The sequence below is a fragment of the Rhinatrema bivittatum genome, chromosome 5 (assembly GCF_901001135.1).
Source record: "Rhinatrema bivittatum chromosome 5, aRhiBiv1.1, whole genome shotgun sequence".
Classification (NCBI taxonomy): Eukaryota; Metazoa; Chordata; class Amphibia; order Gymnophiona; family Rhinatrematidae; genus Rhinatrema; species Rhinatrema bivittatum.
In genome coordinates this window covers 161,449,732-161,471,073 of record NC_042619.1, presented here as the reverse complement: position 1 = coordinate 161,471,073, position 21,342 = coordinate 161,449,732, and positions in this window count along the sequence as shown.

The following is a 21,342-nucleotide window of genomic DNA, read 5'->3' as shown; positions in this document are numbered from 1 at the left end:
ATAACATATACAGGTATATAAGCACATGTTATAAAATAGCCTGAATGCATGTATATATGCACACAATTTTAATTGGATGTGCACATGTAGGCACAATTGCTGTGTCTACGTCATAAGTAGGGTAATTTTATAAGGGATGCACACTGACGCCATAGCTAGTTTTCAGTTTGTTCTCAGTCTGCCCAGTTTAAGAATAGGACTTTCATACCCCTCTAATTTATTAATCTCCCTTTCTCCTTGCTAGCCCCAACCCTTATGTATGTATTTAATTATTTATGTGCTTTAGACAATCATTCCATGTGAAAATCACTAGTTCATAACGGTGTACAGGTTTGACATTCATAAATAAATAGTGAAAAACTGAGGAAGGCATATGTACAGGTAGTAAACTAGGGAAACATTTAGAGACAGAGGGTGTGTATCAAGGACAGGTACAATTAAGGAAAGACATAACTGGGCAATAGAAGGGCCAAGGGTAGGGGGAATTGGTCAGGACATTTCTGGTTATCAGACTCATAACAAATTGGAGTTTTCTGTCAGGCATTTGTGAATAGCCATGTATTGTTCGGTGGACCCCTGGCCAAGACGAGTTTGGTGCTACCTTCAGGGGAAGGCCCGTGTAGGTTCTCGTCATCGGGAGGTGGCTTCAGGAGAGAAGACACAACAGGACCTTCACCTATACCAGCCCTAGCTCCCCGCAGGTTGAGCCCTTGGGTACCGGGGCCAGCAGGACTTAGGCATGGGTCTCTCGGAGAAACCAATCCCAGGAGGAGGAAGGTCGGAGCAAAGTTAGACGTACCAGAGGTCAGAGCAGGCAGCAGATAAGAGAAACTAGGCACAGTCCAAGAGTCAGGGTAGGCGGAAAATACAGAGAGTCAGAAGACAAGCAGATGGTCGGGGCAGGTGGCAGGCAAGCAGAATCCAGAGACGAATCAGGGTTAGAGCAGGAAAGCAGTCCGAGGGGGCAAGGAGCAAAGATGAGGACCGAGAGCAGGAAACAGGAATGCAGGAACCAGGAGCAGGAATCAGGAACGCAGGAACCAGGAGCAAGCAACACTCACTCTGAAGAGTAGGACCCGTTGCCGAGGCAAGGTCTTGTTGGTCAGGCAAGGGTTAAATAGTCCCTTGCCCTGACACCATTGGCGGGGTCATTGCTGGTTTATCCACCGCTGGCCCTTTAAAAGCTGCGAGGGATCATGCATGCATGCCTGGGGGGGCCAGAGAGACGCCGGCATCAGCTGTGGTGTGGCTGACCAGAAAGGCCCAACAGGGCCGGGAGGATCACGTGGTCTGGAGGTGCGTCAGGGTGGCTTTCCTAGTGCCGGAGATAGGGTTGCTGGCTGCAGCCTCCCACGACTGGTGAGTGCAACACCATGTTTTTAATTTACTCTTAAATTTTTTTAAATCTGTTATTGTTCACAGGTCCTCTGGCATGGAGTTCCATAGTTTTGGGCCAACGACTAAGATTGCTCTTTCTCTTGTTTGCATTAGATGAGAGTTTCCTATAGTCGGGATTTTTAGGAAGCCTTTGTTTTGTGATCTGAGCATTCACAGTGGAATATGTGGTTTAAATGTTATTCCCATCAGATCATTGTTTGGATAAATGTTATTGAATATTATTGTAAGTACTTACAAAGTACTTTGCAAAATATTATTGATTTTACAGGGAGTCAAGGTAGAGAAATCATAATAGGGGTGATGTGGCTTTATTTCCTTGTTTCGGACAGTAGTCTAGCTGCAGCATTTTGCAGTAGTTGCATGGGTTTTATGTGACAAGGCAGAAGTCCCAGAAGTAGTGGAGGAGTAGCCTAGTGGTAAGAGCAGTGGGCTATGAATCAGAATACCAGCGTTTGAGTGCTGCTGTTGCTGCTTGTGACCTTGGGCAAGTCACTTTACCCTCCATTGCCTCAGGTACAAACTTAGGGGGTCATTCATTAAAGTTTTATTATGTGTAACGTTATCGTTTGCAGTAGCGTGCGAAATAGCACCACCTTTCACATTGGCAGTAGTGCACCGAATAGTAGGGATGTGCAGCCAAAAACATTTCGTTGCATTCGTGATACGTATTCGTGGGGGGTCATTTCCGTTGCATTCGGACGTATGGAGAATTCCATACGTCGATATGTCAATACATTTTCCGGTTCCCATTAAAGTCAATGGGGGAAGGATGTCCAGCCTATTTTTGGCTGCAAAATTGGGGTTTTATTATCAATTTTCATGAAACTTCTGGGGAGCAATCATCACAACAACAAAAGAGCTCCAAGGTACTTAGACTGTGGCAAAGTGGCACCAAAGTGGCATGAATAGCCTAAGGCACTGGAAAGGTGCAAAGGGGTACCAGAAGTGGCAAGAGTGCTTTAACAGAGGCACAAAGCAGCAGTGAGAATGTCAAAACCACACCACACCTTCAAAAGAGAGCACCGATAGCAGATGCATGAACCATCGAAGGCAGCACGACAGGCAAAGCGGCAAGACAAGTGGCATTGACATCCAACAGCACAATGAAGGGGGAACATAGCAAGCAGATAGACTAGCACCAACACACTGAGGAACCATGAGAGTGGCAAGAACACCACAAGGAGTTAAGTGAGTCATCTGGTGTATGGCAGCAAAGCAGAGTGGCAGAAAGCTGATAGGGGCAAGACAGGCTGGCAGAGTGGAGGTAGTCTGGTCCTTGTGGTTTTGATAGGGGAAAGACAGGCTGGCCCAGGAGACAGTTCCATTTCCTTTGTGCAGGAAAGGACTCCCTAGAACAGTTTCACCCTTAGAGTGGGGTGTTTCCGTTGGCGTCTAGTGAATTCCATTGGCGTCTAGTGAATACCGACTGTACTTACGCACTTCAGCTGAAGACAAAGGGACTTGAAGAGCTCTCAGAAATAAGAATACTGCTACTCAAGTCCAAATCTGCAATATCAACCTATGTTGACTTTGTACCGTACAGTGCCTCTGTAAACAATGGGAACACAGAGGATGAACTACAGTACAACTACCACCAGTTTTCTATAGCACTAGAAACATTAATGTAGCAACAAAGAAACAACTTGGGAAAATGGCCCGTATTATGAAGGTCATGAAAACTATATCCTAGCTCCAAGCTGGACAGACAGGCACAGCATTAGAGGTCGAGCCCTGGTAGGTACATAAGGCCTGGATGAACAGGCAGAGCAATCGAGGTCAAACACTTGTAGGACACAAGGCCCGGAGTGACAGGCAAAGCAGTCAAGGACAGAGGTCAATCCCACCTAGGGACACAAGGCCTGGATGAACAGGCAAAGCAGTCGAGGACAGAGGTCAATCCCACCTAGAGACATAAGGCCTGGATGGACAGGGATAGTTATTATTTTTCTTACTTTATTTATATTCTTATTTTCAAACGTTTCCAGCACTTCAGAGTTGATTACACTCAGGTACTGTAGGTATTTCCTTATCCCCAGAGGGCATACAATCTAAGTGAAACCCTTGTAGGATACAAGGCCTGGATGGACAGACATAGCAGTCAAGGACAGAGGTCAATCCCACCTAGGGACACAAGGCCTGGATGAACAGGCAAAGCAGCCAAAGACAGAGGTCAATCCCACCTAGGGACAAAAGGCCTAGATGGACAGGGATAGTAATTTTTTTTCTTAATTTATTTATATTCTTATTTTCAAACGTTTCCAGCACTTCATAGTTGATTACATTCAGGTACTGTAGGTATTTCCCATCCCCAGAGGGCATACAATCTAAGTGAAACCCTTGTAGGACACAAGGCCTGGATGAACAGGCACAGCAATCGATGTCAAACACTTGTACGAACACAAGGACTGGACTGACAGGCAAAGCGGTCGAGGTCAAACACTTGTAGGAACACAAGGCCTGGATGAACAGGCACAGCAATTGAAGTCAAACACTTGTAGGAACACAAGGCCCGGACTGACAGGCAAAGCAGTCTAGGACAGAGGTCAATCCCACCTAGGGACACAAGGCCTGGATGAACAGGCACAGCAATCGGGGTCAAACACTTGTAGGAACACAGGGCCTGGATGAACAGGCACAGAAGTCGAGGTCAAACACTTGTAGGAACACAAGGCCTGGACTGACAGGCACAGCAGTCTAGGTCAAACACTTGTAGAAACACAAGGCCTGGACTGACAGGCACAGCAATCAAGGTCAAACACTTGTAGGAACACAAGAATAGCCACTGACATTAGCAATGGTAACATGGAATAGACTTAGTTTTTGGGTACTTGCCAGGTTCTTATGGCCTGGATTGGCCACTGTTGGAAACAGGATGCAGGGCTTGATGGACCCTTGGTCTGACCCAGCATGGCATTTTCTTATGTTCTTATGTTCTTAAGGCCTGGATGAACAGGCACAGCAATTGAAGTCAAACACTTGTAGGAACACAAGGCCTGGACTGACAGGCAAAGCAGTCTAGGACAGAGGTCAATCCCACCTAGGGACACAAGACCTGGATGAACAGGCACAGCAATCGAGTTCAAACACTTTTAGGAACACAAGGCCTGGATGAACAGGCACAGCAGTCGAGGTCAAACACTTGTAGGAACACAAGGCCTGGATGAACAGGCACAGCAGTCAAGGTCAAACACTTGTAGGAACACAAGGCCTGGATGAACAGGCACAGCAGTCGAGTTCAAACACTAACGAACACAAGGCCTGGATTGACAGGCAAAGCAGTTGAGGACAGAGGTCAATCCCACCTAGGGACAAAAGGCCTGGATGAACAGGCACAGCAATCGAGGTCAAACACTTGTGCGAACACAAGGCCTGGACTGACAGGCAAAGCAGTCGAGGTCAAACACTTGTAGGAACCCAATGCCTGGACAGTTGACGGTCAGGCACAGCGATTCATGTCAGGTTCATGTGCTGCAGTGCTTATATTATCTGGAGCATAGGAGGCAATTGGAGCTGCTGCAAGGCTTTGAATTGCTTTTATTCATCTTGCCATTCACAGGGAAAATTTGGAATCCCAAGCAAAGGCAAGTTTACTTTCAAAAACACTAGCATTTCCATCAACTCTGGTGCAAGCCTTGAGCGGTGAGGGCTCATGATATCCCCTGTCATTGAAAAGTCACGTTCACTGGACACACTGGTTGGTGGACATGACAGATATCGCTGAGCCACTTTGCCTAGGTGTGACCAGACAGTGGACTTGTGTGCCCAATATGCCAGCAGATCTGTCTGCATTTTCTCTATCGGCTCTGAGAGATACCGTGTCACTGACAGCTGTGCTACTGTCTCCTCCTGTGCTTGGGAGGGCTCAGAGTCACTCAATCCAGCTGCTTTCTCTCTCGCCCATTGCACAACTGATGAATCTTTATGGCCAACATGCCTTGGGCGTTCTGACGTGGAGGAGGAGGTACTATCTGTCGCTGACACAGGGCTGCTCCTGCTTGGGCTAGCAGCACAACTCTCTGACATGCCTGCTGTTTCCACCTCTGCTTCAAGCATAATCTGTCTCCGCCTATGGCGCTCCTGTTCACGGACCTTTGCTAACAGCAGCTCCTTCACAAATGACAGACAATTGGTCTGTAGGGCGAGTTTACCTTTCACACGGGGATTACAGACTGAGGCGAGCATGTATGTGCGGTCGCCTGTTAAAGGCCTTAATCTGTCTTTCACCTGCTGCTGCAAAATGTCCAGACACTGCAGCACCTCAGCAGTCATTCTGTCTTCCCGTTTAAAGGCCTCCAAATGTTCATCCAGGAAATTAACTATAGGGATGATGTCAGCCAAGGTGGCACTTCTGGAACTCAGATCCTCCATGACATCCTTGAAGGGCTGCAGGATTTTTACCAGCTGACTCATGACTAACCAATCATGATGCCCTAGGGGATTCTGCACACCTATGTCCATTCTACCAGAAAGTTCATGAAGAGGTGTCTGCAGCTCCAGTAACCTCTCCAGCAACATAAAGGGGGAATTCCACCGGGTGGCAATGTCTTGAATGAGATGCTTGTGAGGAATATCCAAATCAGTCTGCTTTTGTCAGAGAACCTGCCCCACCTTGACACTTCTGTGGAAGTGTGCTGCTATGTTCCTGCACTTCTGTATTAACCTATGCAGGTATTCATTCTCCTTGTCATTGGACTCCAAGCCCAGAGCTGACTTCACTACCAGGTGTAGAGTGTGTGCAAAACATCGGATGTTCTTAAACCGCCCATCGGTTATTGCCTTAACCATGTTTGCACCATTGTATGTGACAAAGAACCCTGCCTGTGTTTTCCTGTCTCACTGGTGTAGTTTCCAGCCTTCCAGCATCTTTCTGATGCATGCTAGAATATTGGCTGCGGTATGGGCCTGGTCCATCAGGTGGGTGTGCAGTAAAGCCCACCTCCACCCTGATACTTCTTTAGTAATAGAGCTGCTGGCTACCCCTGCCTCAGCCATGTACCACCAGTGTGCTGTCAGAGAGAGGTAAGAGTGTGCAGCATTCATGGTGGTCCAGATATTGCAGGTGAAATGCACTCTTCCATCTGCCTTAGCTAGCAGTGCTTGAATGCGACTGCAACACTGCTTGTACTGGCTGGGGATGACCTTTCTACTAAATGTGGTTCTGCACGGGATTTTGTAACATGGAAGTACGAGCTTCAAAAAATGCTTGAAACCCAAATTCTGCACTAGCTGCAAGGGCTGGTCATCAAGGGTAATCATTTCCCCAATGCTCCTGGTTACAACTTTTGAGGCTGCCTGCCTCCTACCCTGGGATAGCATTACCGCACTCCACCCCATTTCCTCCATTGTGGATTGTCGCTTCTGCCAGATGTCAAGGGGTTGCTGGCCTGCCGCCTGACTGCTAGAAGGGTATGAGGGCGTGGACTGACTCTGCTGCTTTCCTACCACTGCACACTGGTTGGAAGGGGTCCCCCGACTGGAACTGCCACCATCCCCAGATGGCAGTAATCTTGTTGGGTGTTGCCTCTTGATATGATGGTTCATGCCAAAATTAGATAGATGTCCCATTTGCTTGCCTCTGCTAATATCCCTGGCACAGAAATTACATCATGCATAACGCGGGTCTTCCGTCACTTTAAAGTGTTTTCAGATAGGAGATGTCTTTCATGATCCTCCCCTCTCTAACACCTTGGGGGTGGATGCAGGCACTGGAGTTGAGGTAGTGGGTGCACCCTGAGAAGCAATGCCAGAGGGGGCATCATCAGTCATCCTCTGTGCCTGTACTGACTGCTCTTCCTCCTCCTCAATATCACTGTCATCTCTCCCCTGCTGCACATTTCTGGAGGCTAAGACAGGACTAACTGATTCTACCGAAGATTCGTCAGCTATTACTTCTTCCATTTCTGATGACTTTTGGGGTGCCTCCTCTGCCAGCCCCAATCATTCGATTGCATCTCTCTTTCCCTGACATTATGGATTTTATGTCACTGAGTAGTAACACTGCCCACTGTCCCATAATAATAATTTTCAGTCTGTTTAAAATGCCCACTGCCTACTGTCACACTGCCTGGCAGTGCACCAATGTGTGTGGCATGTACACAGAAGCTGCTTGCTTGTAAGCACCAAAGAGGCAGACTCCCCAGGCACTTGACTGCACAGACCCACTGAATAATAAGATTCAGTCTGTTTAAAATGCCCACTGCCTACTGTCACGCTGCCTGGCAGTGCACCAATGTGTGTGGCATGTACACAGAAGCTGCTTGCTTGTAAGCACCAAAGAGGCAGACTCCCCAGGCACTTGACTGCACAGACCCACTGAATAATAAGATTCAGTCTGTTTAAAATGCCCACTGCCCACTGTCACGGTGCCTGGCTCTGCACTAATGTGTGTGGCGTGTACACAGAAGCTGCCTTCTTGTAAGCACAAAAGAGGCAGACTCCCTGGGCACTTAACTGCACAGACCCAACCAAATACTTAGGATCAGTCTGTTTAAAATGCCCACTGCTCACTGTGACGGTGCCTGGCTGTGCACTAATGTGTGTGGCATGTACACAGAAGCTGCTTGCTTGTAAGCACAAAAGCGGCAGACTCCCCGGGCGCTTGACTGCACAGACCCACTGAATAATAAGGTTCAGTCTGTTTAAAATGCCCACTGCCCACTGTCACGGTGCCTGGCTGTGCACTAATGTGTGTGGCGTGTACACAGAAGCTGCTTGCTTGTAATCACAAAAGAGGCAGACTGCCTGGGCACTTGACTGCACAGACCCAACCAAATACTTAGGATCAGTCTGTTTAAAATGCCCACTGCCCACTGTCATGGTGCCTGGCTGTGCACTAATGTGTGTGGCGTGTACACAGAAGCTGCTTGCTTGTAATCACAAAAGAGGCAGACTGCCTGGGCACTTGACTGCACAGACCCAACCAAATACTTAGGATCAGTCTGTTTAAAATGCCCACTGCCCACTGTCATGGTGCCTGGCTGTGCACTAATGTGTGTGGCATGCACACAGAAGCTGATTGCTTGTAAGCACAAAAGAGGCAGACTCCCTGGGCACTTGACTGCACAGACCCAACCAAAATCTTAGGATCAGTCTGTTTAAAATGCCCACTGTCCACTGTCACGGTGCCTGGCTGTGCACTAATGTGTGTGGCATGCACACAGAAGCTGCTTGCTTGTAAGCACAAAAGAGGCAGACTCCCTGGGCACTTGACTGCACAGACCCAACCAAATACTTAGGATTAGTCTGTTTAAAATGCCCACTGCCCACTGTCACGGTGCCTGGCTGTGCACTAATGTGTGTGGCGTGTACACAGAAGCTGCTTGCTTGTAAGCACAAAAGAGGCAGACTCCCTGGGCACTTGACTGTACAGACCCAACCAAATACTTTGGATCAGTCTGTTTAAAATGCCCACTGCCCAGCAGCCCACCTCCCCACAGCATCGCTGGAAATAACTGCGTGGCTCCTCGTGCTGATGTTTATATACTGCTGGCTCATCAGTAAAATTCACGGAGAGCACTGAATGACAGCGGGATTGGCTGCATTCAGTGCTGCTCAGAAAATGTCAGAGTGGATACGCTGCGTTCCGGTATCCATGCCGACCTGTCCGACCCTTTCCTGTGAGTCACTGTGACTCACAGGAAAGGGTCAGACAGGTTGGCATGGTTATGGCAGGTGCACTGCCATTTTGTGGTAATCATAGGTAGCAAGCAACTAATGGGGGCGAAGAAAAGCACGCGCCGCTGGGCGCGCCGAATTAAACAGAAATCTGTTACATACGTGGGGTGTCACGATGCATTTCGCCTCCCCACGTATGTAACAGATAGGACAAAATAAGTTGCGGATCACAAATACTTGGAAAACGGATGCACACCCCTACCGAATAGCACCACCTTTCACGGTGGTGCTATTTGGTGAGAAAGCCGGCAGTGAAGGCACCGTGGTGGTGCTAAGGCTGTGAGCTTTTGCAGGCCCACCCCCATTTTCGCTGGATTCATCATTCTGCGATGAATGATGAATCCAGACCTTAGATTGTAAGCTTTCTGGGAATAGGGAAATACCTACAGTACCTGAATGTAATCCATTTTGAAGTGCTGAAAAAAGTGCAAAAAGCGGAATATAAATCTAAATTTAAAAAAAGTCCGGAATTACACTAATCAAGGTTTGAGAATATTAGTAATACCATTCTTAAATCTGCTATGTTTAGTAGAGGTTTCAATCTGCTCATGATTCGCAACTTGTAGAAACCTGATTTGATCAGTTTGCTAATGTGGGCTTTCATTTTTAAGTTTTCATCAACTTGAACTCCTAGAACTCTCACTTGAATTGCTTGGATTAATTGACAATCTCTGAGATCTATACCTGTTGGAATAGATTTTGGTAGGTTTCTGCTCAGCCAAATTATTTCTGAGTTTTTGGGGTTCATCGATAGTTTCATTAATGCAAGTTTTTCTTTTATTGTGACCATAAATTCAGAGATAAGTGAGGCAGTTTTTTGTTGTTGTTTTTTTTTTTTTTAAAATCCCTGCTGACTAGCCTACATTTTTTGTTTTCTTACTTACACGCCATCCATAGCAGAAGTAAAGTTACATGGCAGGGGACCCTTGTATGCACTTGTGCACATTAATATTTATGTGCATATCTCTTTGCTTTCCCCAACACACCCACGCCCTGCTCAGACCACATCCATGCAACTCCCTTTTTCCTAATCTTTTGACTTGTGCGCACAGCGGGAGATACGTGTGTATATGGTCAGCTAATAAAAATCTGCTCGGTATGCATTGGCCTAACCCGTATTTGTATCTCGTGGCTTTGGCACGTGTATGGCTTTTAAAATTCACCTATAAGCATACTAAAAACTGTGAAGGTAATTTTAAAAGGAGTTACATGTGTAAATGTAACATACTATCATAGAAATTTTCAAATGCCATTTACACACAGGAAGTGCACTTCCACATGAATATCCTATGGACAATTCAATGGCATATTTTGTAGCATATTTCCTGGGGATCCTGAGTCGGACTTCAGGGAAGGTGAATGCCAGGGCATCTGATGCCGGCGGAAGACTTTCTCAAGAATTGAACCTCCCTGGAGCATTCTTGGAGGCGCCGTTCGATGCGCCCACTCAAGTTGATCAAGGCATCAAATGACCCTGGTAGCTCGTGGGCTGAGAGCTTGTCCTTGATTCTAGGACTTAAACCTTCCAGAAAAATGGCCCTCAGACAACTAGTGTCCCAGTGGAGCTCAGAGGACAAGGTTCAAAACTCTATCACATACACAGTTAGAATCCGGGAACCTAGGCACAACTGAAGAGACACCCTGGAGGCCACCTGCTGAGTAGGGTCTTCAAACATGGTGTAGAAGAGAGTCAGGAAGCCGTTCAAGTCTCACAGAACTGGATTGACACATTCCCACAGGGGGGATGCCCAGGCCAGGGCTTTCCCATCAAGAAGAGAGAAGATATAAGTTGCCTTTGTGATGTCTTCTGGGAAGAGGGTAGACAAAAGTGCATGCTGCACTGAAGCCCCTACAAAACTGTGGGTCCACAGCAAAGCGGGGAAGAGAAGGTAGGGGAAGCACCAGGTGACCACCCAGTACCAGAGGTGAGGCGGTAGGCATCGGCGATGTGGTAGAGACCGTAGGAGCTGCGGAGTCCAAATGCCAGTTTAGATTCTCCACTGCTGAGGCAAGTGTCTCCAGGGCCTTTGGTTGCTCAAGGATCCTTTGAGCTAGGCCCAGAATGGCTTAGAGGGCAGAGGCCTCAACTGGGTCTGTGGACTTGGCAATCTGTTAAGTTGATGGACAAGAGTGTGGACCCCTTGCCTGAGGGGGAATTGGAGCTAATTGAGAGGGTGAACCCCTGCAGGCCCTCACCATCGGGAGGCTAGGCTGAGCTGGTGCAGGGACCGGCTGGAGCTTCGCCAATACCAATTCCATTTGCTGCGGGTTGAGCCTTTGGGTGTGGGGGCTGGCTGGTCTTAGGTGGGCCCCTGTGAAGGTGGTTGGATAACAGCCAGGAGAATTGCCGAAAGCCAGTCCAAGGTCAGAAACCAAAGAATCTCTGAGAGCCAGTCCGAGGTCGAAGCAAGAAGATACGTCTGCAGGAACCAAAGGATGGTAGCAGGAGCAGAAACAGGACTTGGAAGGCAAGAACAGGAACCAAGGCATAAACAAAATGCAGAAGACTCCACTGAAGGGAAGCAGACTCGATGCCAAGTCAAGGGACAGGAAGAGGAAGCTCCCAGAAGTAGCCCCAGGACCCTCACGTCATCAGGAGGGCTGGGCTGCAATTTGTCATGGCTGGCCCTTTAAAAGTCAGCAGGAGGTGCGGCCATGTGCCTAGGAAGGGCCCGGCCTGGAGGAGGCTGCTGGCAGCATCGGCCTGTGGCCTGGCGCTGCAAAAAGGAGGTCTGGGTCCGTCCCTCCTGCTGGGGAGGGCAGTGCAAGTTTAGCGGTGGAAGCCGCGAGAGTGGATGGGACCAGGCGCATGTGGCGGGGTGTCTCCCCGCAACCGCATGGGTCCCAGCATGGAGGAGGAGATAAGGGGTGCTGGCCACAGCCACCCGCGGCAGGAGCGCCTAACAGAATTAGAGTACTTTAAATTTATAGGTTTATTTACTAATTAATCTGCTAGTTAAGTTTAGGATTCTAAGGGAGTTGAAATTAGAGTACTTTAAATTTACAGGTGAATTTACTAATTAATCAGCTAGTGTCCTAGAAAGGGATGATTAAATTTTCAATAAGGGCTGGTACAGTAGTATGATTTAGATAAGAGCCTGATTGATCTTTAATGAGAAAGTGTCTCCTGCCTAAAGGTCATGGGTTAAGTGGGTGAGAAAGACAGACACTAGTATTAAATATCTATGGCTTGCTTATTACCTCAGACACACACTAACTCTAAAGAATATATCCCATTTTACCTTTCTCCAAACTTTTATAAGTCCAAAGATTTCCCAGAGGTATACAATCCTCTTTAAATACCATTAAATTGATCTTCACTCAAATATTTGAAGAGTTTGAGATTCACGTGTCTAACAACACACGTTTCTGGTCCTCTTCTACTGCAAAGGGTGTGGGGCCTCTGGAAGCTAGGGCTGTGGAATTCAATCCCTGGATTGCTCTTGGAGAACTCTGGACTCCTCTCCCAGGGGATGCTGGGAGCAGTATGCAGATGAGCCTTCTAGTCCTCTTCTACTGCAAGGGGTGCGGGGCCTCTGGGAGCTGAGGCTGTGGAATTAAATCCCTGGATCACGTGTGGCGATCTCTGGACTCCTCTCCCAGGGGATGCTGGGAGCAGTATACAGATGAGCCTTCCGATCCTTTTCTACTGGTTTTCATAGTGCTTAACATACTGCTTAACATGCCATGGCACTATGTGGGTGTCCCGGACTTTTCCTTGCATCGTAAGTAGTGATATCATTAAGGTTGCTATATTTATTTAATATCCACAATATACTCCTTCCTTTTTTAAAAAATGTTCAATGTACACCCATCTTCTTTCCCGCTTCAGCAGTATAGAGTAGAGATGTGAATCAGAACCGGTATCAGTTCGGATTCTGGTTCTGATTCACATCATGAAATTTTTATCTTGCAGTCCGATCGGGTTTTTTTTATCGGCTGCGCCCGAGCCGATAACCCAAAAATACAGCCGACTCTTTAAAATGAGTTTGTTAGTATCCCCCCACCCTCCGGACCCCCCCCAAAATTTTTTTTAAATACCTGTGGCCCAGCGGCGGTCCCTGTCACATGGTAGGAGCAATGGACGGCCGGCGCCATCTTTAAAAATGGCGTGGGCCATCCAGTGCACCTACCGTGTGACAGGGGCCGACCAATGGCACCGATAGCCCCTGTCACATGGTAAGAGCAAAGGGCCATCGGCGCCATTTTGATTAGTGGCAGCCAACCGCCCAAGCACGGGAGAATGCTCCCGGGACCCCCGCTGGACCACCAGGTATTTAAACATTTTTTTTGGGGGGTCCGGAGGGTGAAGGGATACTAACAAACTCATTTTAAAGGGTCAGGTTGTGTTTTTAGGTTGTGTCCTTTCTTCCCGCCCCCCCCCATAACGATAAGAAAACCCACTAAATTAATCGTGGGGTTTCCTATCGCTATCAGGGACCCCCTGATATCTGATGATATTGAAAATATCGGATGATATTTTTAATCGTTAGATAAACGATTCACATCACTAGTATAGAGTATTTTCTGACCAGCTGAGTGCAAATTATATCATATGCTTACAAGTCTATTTGTTTTTGAGATTCTACAGTGTTTGTTCTGGATCCTGTAGCATTAACCTATTTTTGGAACACTTTACTCAAATGTAAGTCCTACGTTTTGGCTCGCATCTGAAATACTTCCAATTTTTATTATTTTTTTCTTCTTCATCTTTTTTCTACTTTAATTTTTATTGTTGATTTTTTAGGATATCAACCTCTGACCCTCTGAGGTCCCTCTTTTTGTTATGGAAGTCTCAGTTTAGTGGACCCTTGAGCCGACCTGCAGGAGACTGGGAAAAGTTGGTCAATGTCTCTAGTAACTGGCAGGCCGGGAGGCAGATATTCAGGCTGGACTAATGGTGCTCTTCACCCTGGAAGCTGGTACTCCCCCGGGAGGAGCCCGTAGGAGCCCAACAACTGGGACTTAGGAGGCTTCACCCTTGGAAGCCGAAGCCCCCCCTGGGAGGAGCCCATATAGGCCCGGCCGCTGGGACTTAGGTGGTAGTGGATCAGGACTGGGAACTGGAACCAGACTAGGTCAGTAGGTCAGTATTGTAACTGGGTACGGGTTCTGGAACCAAGCAGGAACTGCAGCAAGACTCGGGTACTGGAACCAGGCAGGAACTGTTGCAAGACTCGGGTACTGGAACCAGGCAAGTACTGTAGCAGGCAAGCAGGAACCAAGCAGGTACTGTAGCAGGAATGCAGGAACCAAGCTGGTACTGTAGCAGGCTAGCAGGAACCAAGCAGGTACTATAGCAGGCAAGCAGGAACGGAGAGAATAGCAAAGCAGGTCGCTCCAGGGAACAGCGCAACAGGGATCCAGTAGGTAAGCCCGTTGCAAGGCAAAGACTGGGTGGCCGTGGCCAGCTCATGAAGACCGCGGCGTCTGACATCAGGAATTGGGCGGAGTCACCAGTGGCGGGAAATGGCCTAGAAAAGCGCCCAAGTGGTGTGCGTGCCTGCCTAGAGACAGGGCGACCTCGGAAGGCTTCCCGGCGGTGCGGCCCTCGCAGGGACGCTGCCAAAAAGGCCAGGAACAAGGCCATTGAAAGCGGGAACAGGTCCAGGAACATGGAGGTAAGGATCTGGTCTGGTCGCGGCGCTCGCGGCCAGAACCGCAACACTTTTTGGAAGTTTTATTTTTAACACTGCCTTAAATTAAGGCTTATGTTTTTTCTCTGTTTCAATAGATTGACACGTTGGTTGTTCAATTATATTCCCTTCCCCTTTTCCCCATCTTCCTCCTTTCCCTTTTCATTCTTTCTCCCCCTTCCCCTTCTCCCCCTTCCGACCCCAGTCCCTCCTCCCCCTCATCTTTTCCTTCCTAATTTTATTAGCTCTAATTCTCTTTTTGTATTTTAGAAATCACATTCAGCTCTCATAGCATTACGCTACTGTGGTGGCCCAGGAAATGCTTTCTGTGTTTGCTTGGTATGTCCCAATGACCAAATGCATTGAATTTGAAATGTTGTACTACTGTCTTTGCCTGCTTCTTGCTCAATACCTCTAATTTTGTTCTTATTTATTGATGTGTATACTTGCTGCACCCCCTGATGCAGCCCTGTTGCGAAACCCGGCAGTGTTGGGGTGTCTGTATCTTTCAGAATAAGCATATATTGTTAATAAGTGTTTTGTCCTGTTGGCCCTTAAACACATAAAGCAACCAATATATGTACTGAACAGTCTGTTCTGTAGCACCACACATTATTTTGTGATTTATATATTAATATTAACTATTAGGTATTCTTTAATGTTTGTTGCCTATGGTTCAGCTCTCTATATGTCCTATTGGGGTTGATTCAATTGAGCTTGAATAATTTAGGTTGTAATCATTCTAATTAATCTTTGGAGGATGAGCTATCAATTAATCATGTTGATTTTTTTTTCTTTTTCTTTGAAATTTGTTGGCATAAGCACAATTTAGCCCAAAAGGAGCATTGGGATGTCAGGCTAGCTAGCAATACATTACACTCCAATTTATCTGACTATCCAGGGGACAATAATGTTGATGTTATAAACTATAGTTCAGTATCATGGAAGTCAGTTGCACTAGCTGAAAACAAAATACATATTCAATTCTTGATAAATTTTGTTAAACATATATATATTATTCCAGTAAAAAAATGGTTATCTAACAGTAAGTTTCAGGGTCTAGTGAAGATATATAATAGCTTCATTGTCTGAACTCACATTTTGAAATGAAAAAATGGGGTGACTATTTGAGTTGCTAATTGTCAGGTAAACTTTTAGTGGCACTTCTAATAGCAGGTCATGCACATGATTTTATGCAAACACAAAATGTAAACATATGGGGTAGATTTTAAAAGGAGCGCGTGCAGCGTACATGGGCGCCCTGCTACCCAGCACGCGCATATGTAGGCCCTATTTTATAACTTGTGCGTGCAGGTGCCCACAAGTTATAAAATCAGAGGACGGCACGCGCAAGAGGGTGCACAATTGTGCACCTTGATCATGCCGAGCCCAGCTGCCTTCCCCTGTTCCCTCCCAGGCTGCTCTGAAATCTGAGCCGGCACATGATCTTCCGACACAGCGGCAATGGCTACTCTGTCGGAGGCCTTTGGCCCCACCCCCAGACCACTTCGCCCCTCCCCCGTAATGCTCCTTTAATAAAGCCCCGGGACTTACACGCGTCCTGGGGCTTTATTCGCGTCACCGGGCCTTTTTAAAATAGGCCTGGCGTGCGTAATCTTTTTAAAATCCAGCCCATAGTGCTTTAAAATACAAAGTGAGTAAGGATCTGCTGAGCTGCTGTGGGTTACCTTGTATAAAACTAAGTGGTCACCATCTGAAACTTATGTGTAGAAACCCATACGGTAGATATAATCTATAGGCTAGGGGTGGGCATTCATTTGCAATACAATAGGAAATATATTTCCTATTTCATTGCATTTTGTTGATTAACACAAATAAAAGAAAAAAACCCACTAAATTTTCTGTAATTTTCTCTATTTTTTAATGTACACTATTTAAATAATTAAAAAAATGCTTGTAGAACCTTCTCTCAGCCTTTCCTTTTAATTAAAATAGTCAATTCTAACCAGTTGGCTCAACTGAGCACAGGCTCCCAAGTAGCCATAGACTCACCACAATGTCCCTGGTGGCCTAATGGAGGCCTGGGAATGACCTCCTGCTCTTGGGACTGGCAGCTGCCATTATTCAAAATGGCATACCCCTCCCTTTGCCCCATCATGTGATAGGGGTTACTGGTGCCATTTGTGTAGCCCTTGTCACATGATAAGGCCAATGGGTGGCCAATACCATTATTTAAATGGTGTCAGCCAGCTCTTTACCCCTATCATGTGACAGGGGTTGCCCAATAGCACCAGTAGCTCCTATCTCATGATGGGGCAAAGGGTTGCCTGTGCCATTTTGCTGCCCCTGTCCTACTCTAACAGAAAGAACATCGATAGCTGTGTGTTCAATGTGGATCCCTTCCATCTTGGGATTTGGAGACAGAGAGAGCTCAGTTGAGACATTGGAAAACTGTAAGACCAGTATGAGATCTATTGAAGACCAATCTCGGAGTCTTCACTCCTGGGGAGAAAGAAATTTTGGACTCTCTGCATAAACAATTTTTTCCATTTTTGCCATCATTGGAGGGTGTTTTCCTGCCCATACAAGGGAACTTCTCTTGTCCATGCCCTGGAGGGTAAATTTTTCCCCTGCCCTTGTAGTAAGAGACCTTTTCACAGATAGAGGAAAGACTTTGAACAGCAAAGATAAAATCTGTGGTGCCAAGAACTGGTTTGAACTGTGCCATTTACTTATCTGATTCACCGTCAGTAAATTATACTTTTTGGACACTTCAATCTGAGCCTCCTGCATTTTATTGGCACTTATAGCAATCACAGTCAATAAAGCATGTATACCTCTCCAGGAAAATGAGGTACAGTATCACCCCTGCTATTTTGGGCTTTGAAGGAAAATTTCCTTCCTTCCACCAGGAAAGGACCTAAGCCCTTGGGTCAGAGACGTATCTAAAAAACCATGTGTGTGGATCCAGCCCCAAGAAAAATAAATTAATTTATGGCCCCATTGGTAGTGAGTTTCTACCCAAAACAGTGTTACACTGACATTGGTTAACAAAGCCTCTCGGTTACCCCCTCATTCAAGTTTCATATGTTGACCATGGATCTCCATCATATTCCATCCAGAGAGCTTATTTGTGAGACAAGCATTGCCACTGAGAATATATTTTTTTTAACCTAAACCTTTCAGGAATAACAGAGGCCTACTTGCTTATTACCTTTTTCTGTTAAACTTAATATGGTTTGTGCATCAATTTTTAAAAGTTGGCATGTTCTTCAACTACATCTGGAATTTCAGGATCCACCTTGGATCACTTATACAAGGGGTGTAACCTTTGACCCTACTTTGTCTTAACAGATAGAGACGAAATGCAGTATCTATTCTATATGCATTTTATCTCTACAAACATACTCCATGCATATCTCTTCAGTTACAAAACCTATCACTTGATGGCACGTGACCAACTGAAAGACAGCTGGGGTGAAATACTTGATTGTGTGTCCCTGCCAAAAAGTCTATATTGAGAAAACTACATAGAGTGTTAGCACGAGGATGATCAAACACAGAAGTTGCATCAATTGACAAGTAATGACACCATTAGTTTCACATTGCTTGTAATTTCAAAATGCATTTGACAATCTGGGATTTTGTGTCTTGGAAATGACTATGTAGGACTGGCAGTGGGGGGAGGGGGGTGATTTTGCCATGAGATTGGTACAAATTGAGCAATCCTGTATGTATTTTTTACATACCTTATACCAACTGGACTAATTGCAGATCTAGATTTGTCCTGTTATTTGTAATTTTATTGTGTTTGTGTTTAACATTAGTACCTTCGTACATCACATTGCATTTTGCAGCTGAAGATAGATCCTGTTGATTGACAGGGTGACATTATTAAGAATCTGTCCTTACTTGCTTCACGCCTTCAATCAGCTGTTACTTTCTCTTCTAACATCTACTCATACCTTCACATCATCACATTTCCTTGATTTCATAATTCCTTTTCAGAGAAGCTGTCCTAGGACATCATGTTTTGAGGCAGTGAGGTGTACACCTGAAGATGATTGCTTTTTTAAGATAAATTTTGCCTTCATCTTTTCCCCTGATGCAGTTTGGCCATGAATCACCAGCTGGTATTGGGACATTGTTTTATATCTGATTAATGTGATATTATCTGATTTTTTTAATGTGGGCATTTTAAGATATTTCTATCCTTTAATGACACTTGAGAGTAGTATATTGGTTTACACCAGCAAAATATAAAAGTCTTTCAAAAAATACAACTATGGGGTTAATGACAGAGAGGACTCGCATCTGCTCTGAGTTCCAGCTTGATGGTATCAGCAGCTTGCTGAAATCCCTTATTTATTAGCAAATTGTTGCTGTTATACTGCAACCTTTGATGACTGATGTTTCATTCTTCACTCTGTTCAATTTTGGTTGGAGAAAGACTTTCAATAAAATAGCAGTTCTTCTTCATTTTTAGAACCACATGGGAAGGAAACACTGAATAATACTGAATGTTTAGACAGGCTCCCTGATGCAGGAAAATAAGTGATTTTGAAACACAAAGCATGTTGGAGTTATTAACCTTGGAAATACATTATTTTTAAGCTAAATTGAACCTTTCCTATAATAATATATTTAATTAGATTAAAAAAAAAGAAAAAAAGGATTGTGAGAGACTGTGGGATAATGAACATGTGATTAAATTTGGGCATAAGCAAAACTGACATTTGCAACCATAGCTGATAAGCTCAGTGAACAGTCCATTGATATGAATGTCCTTGTATAGTAATCGGAGAATTGGTAATGCAAAAATTGTTTCCATTATGAATATAAACCTGTTGATTTTTTTTATGAGATGAGGTTTTGTCAGGAATTTAGATTTCAATTTGTTGATAGTGCTTCTATTCAACTAATATATTGTTCTCAGCAAATCACAATAGAAAAACCCTGAACATTTGGAGAGAGAGAGAGAGAGAGAGAGAAAGAAAGAAAGAAAGAAAGAAAGAAAGAAAGAGAGAGAGAGACTAGTCTGTAAGTTTACTATTTATACCATTGTAAGAGGGGGCACTTTTGACTCATGGTGAGGTTTGGAGGGTGGGGTAGGTTTAGGGGGTACCGTTTTACATACACAGTTAGAGGTACAAACAGCAAAGTTGACATCACTGAATATTTTCCATCACTTGAAGTGATAAAAGTTTAGAAAAGAGTTGATTTTTACAATGTACTCTCTACCTAGCTTGACTGACTCTAGGCAGAGAATACATCATGCTAGGTAGAGAGTACATTGTAGAAATCAACTCCTCTTTTACCTTTCATTGCTCCAAATGAAAGAACATCTTCTGTGATATCAACTTTGCTGTTTGTACCTCTGACTGTGTATGTAAAACTGCCCCCCAAACCTTCCCCTGAAAACCCCACCCTATACAGTGGTATAAATATTAAAGTTTCATAGTAGTCTCTCGCTTTCTCTCTCCTGCCCGAACAGCATGTGTGATAAAAACCTTTTCAGTTGGTAAGGTGCCTATGGTGGATTAGTCAGCATGTAATGTGAAAATTAGTGCTGGTGTGATAATTTTCGTAGCTTGCAGAAATTACCTGTATGATTCAGAAGCAGGGAAATTAGCCTAACCATGCCCATTTTTTTTTTATCACGGGTGCTATTTCTGCTATATTTATAGTTTTTTGATGAATATAAGCCAAGGTTTGCTATAAAAGAATCACTTTCACTTTTTTCCAAAAGGATATATATAGTCTATTTCTTTTTTGATCCCTAATGTGATAGTGTTCCAAAGTCTTGGGCTGTCTGTTATTACTTCATAAAAGTTTTTCTTTTTGTTTCTTTTCTTCTAAATCTTTGCTGAACAACATTTTCTTCCCCTTGCTAGCATGCCTGATACAGAGATTGATGTGCTATACTTTTCGGAGTTTTACGCCGAAGCCATGGTTTTCCATATGTACATTTTCTACCCGGACTATATAGAAATGAACCCAATAGAAAAGTGTCATGTGTAATTTTCTTAGGAGTGAATTTTCAAACATAACTACACCTCATTGAGAGGTCGATGTACTCAGTTGAGCAAAGTTTCACAAAGTCTCCTATTTGCTTTAAAAAAGCAAGATGTGCACAGGGATGGTAACTTTTAAACAGGCATGTGGGTGCACATGTGCACGCGTTCATCGGCCCGCGCCCAGAGATGCGGCCATTTTATAACATATGTGTGCATGTTATAAAATAGACTGACCAAGCACATATAGATGACAATTTTAAGTGGACATGAGTAACTGCATGCAAATGCTGCTTCTACTGTGTAACCTAACACTATCTATCCACAAACAGTGGGGGTAACCTATATATCAAATTCTTCAAACAACCCGCACATCAAAATAATTATATTTTTAAATTTTAATTTTAAATATATTTTTTGTTTATTTCTATTTGTTTCACCTCAGTGTCCCACTTTTACCCAATATTATGTCCAAGATCTTCAAAACCTATATATTGAAAATATTTAATGAGTGCAAAGTGATGCTTCATACAATGCAAGGACACCAGACCTTGGTGTCTCGCTCAATTTCTGTTGTGTAATCATGAGCACCACCATCCACTACATAACCCTTTAATCAATTTTTGAAAAACATTTTTACTTTATATTTTCAATGTTTT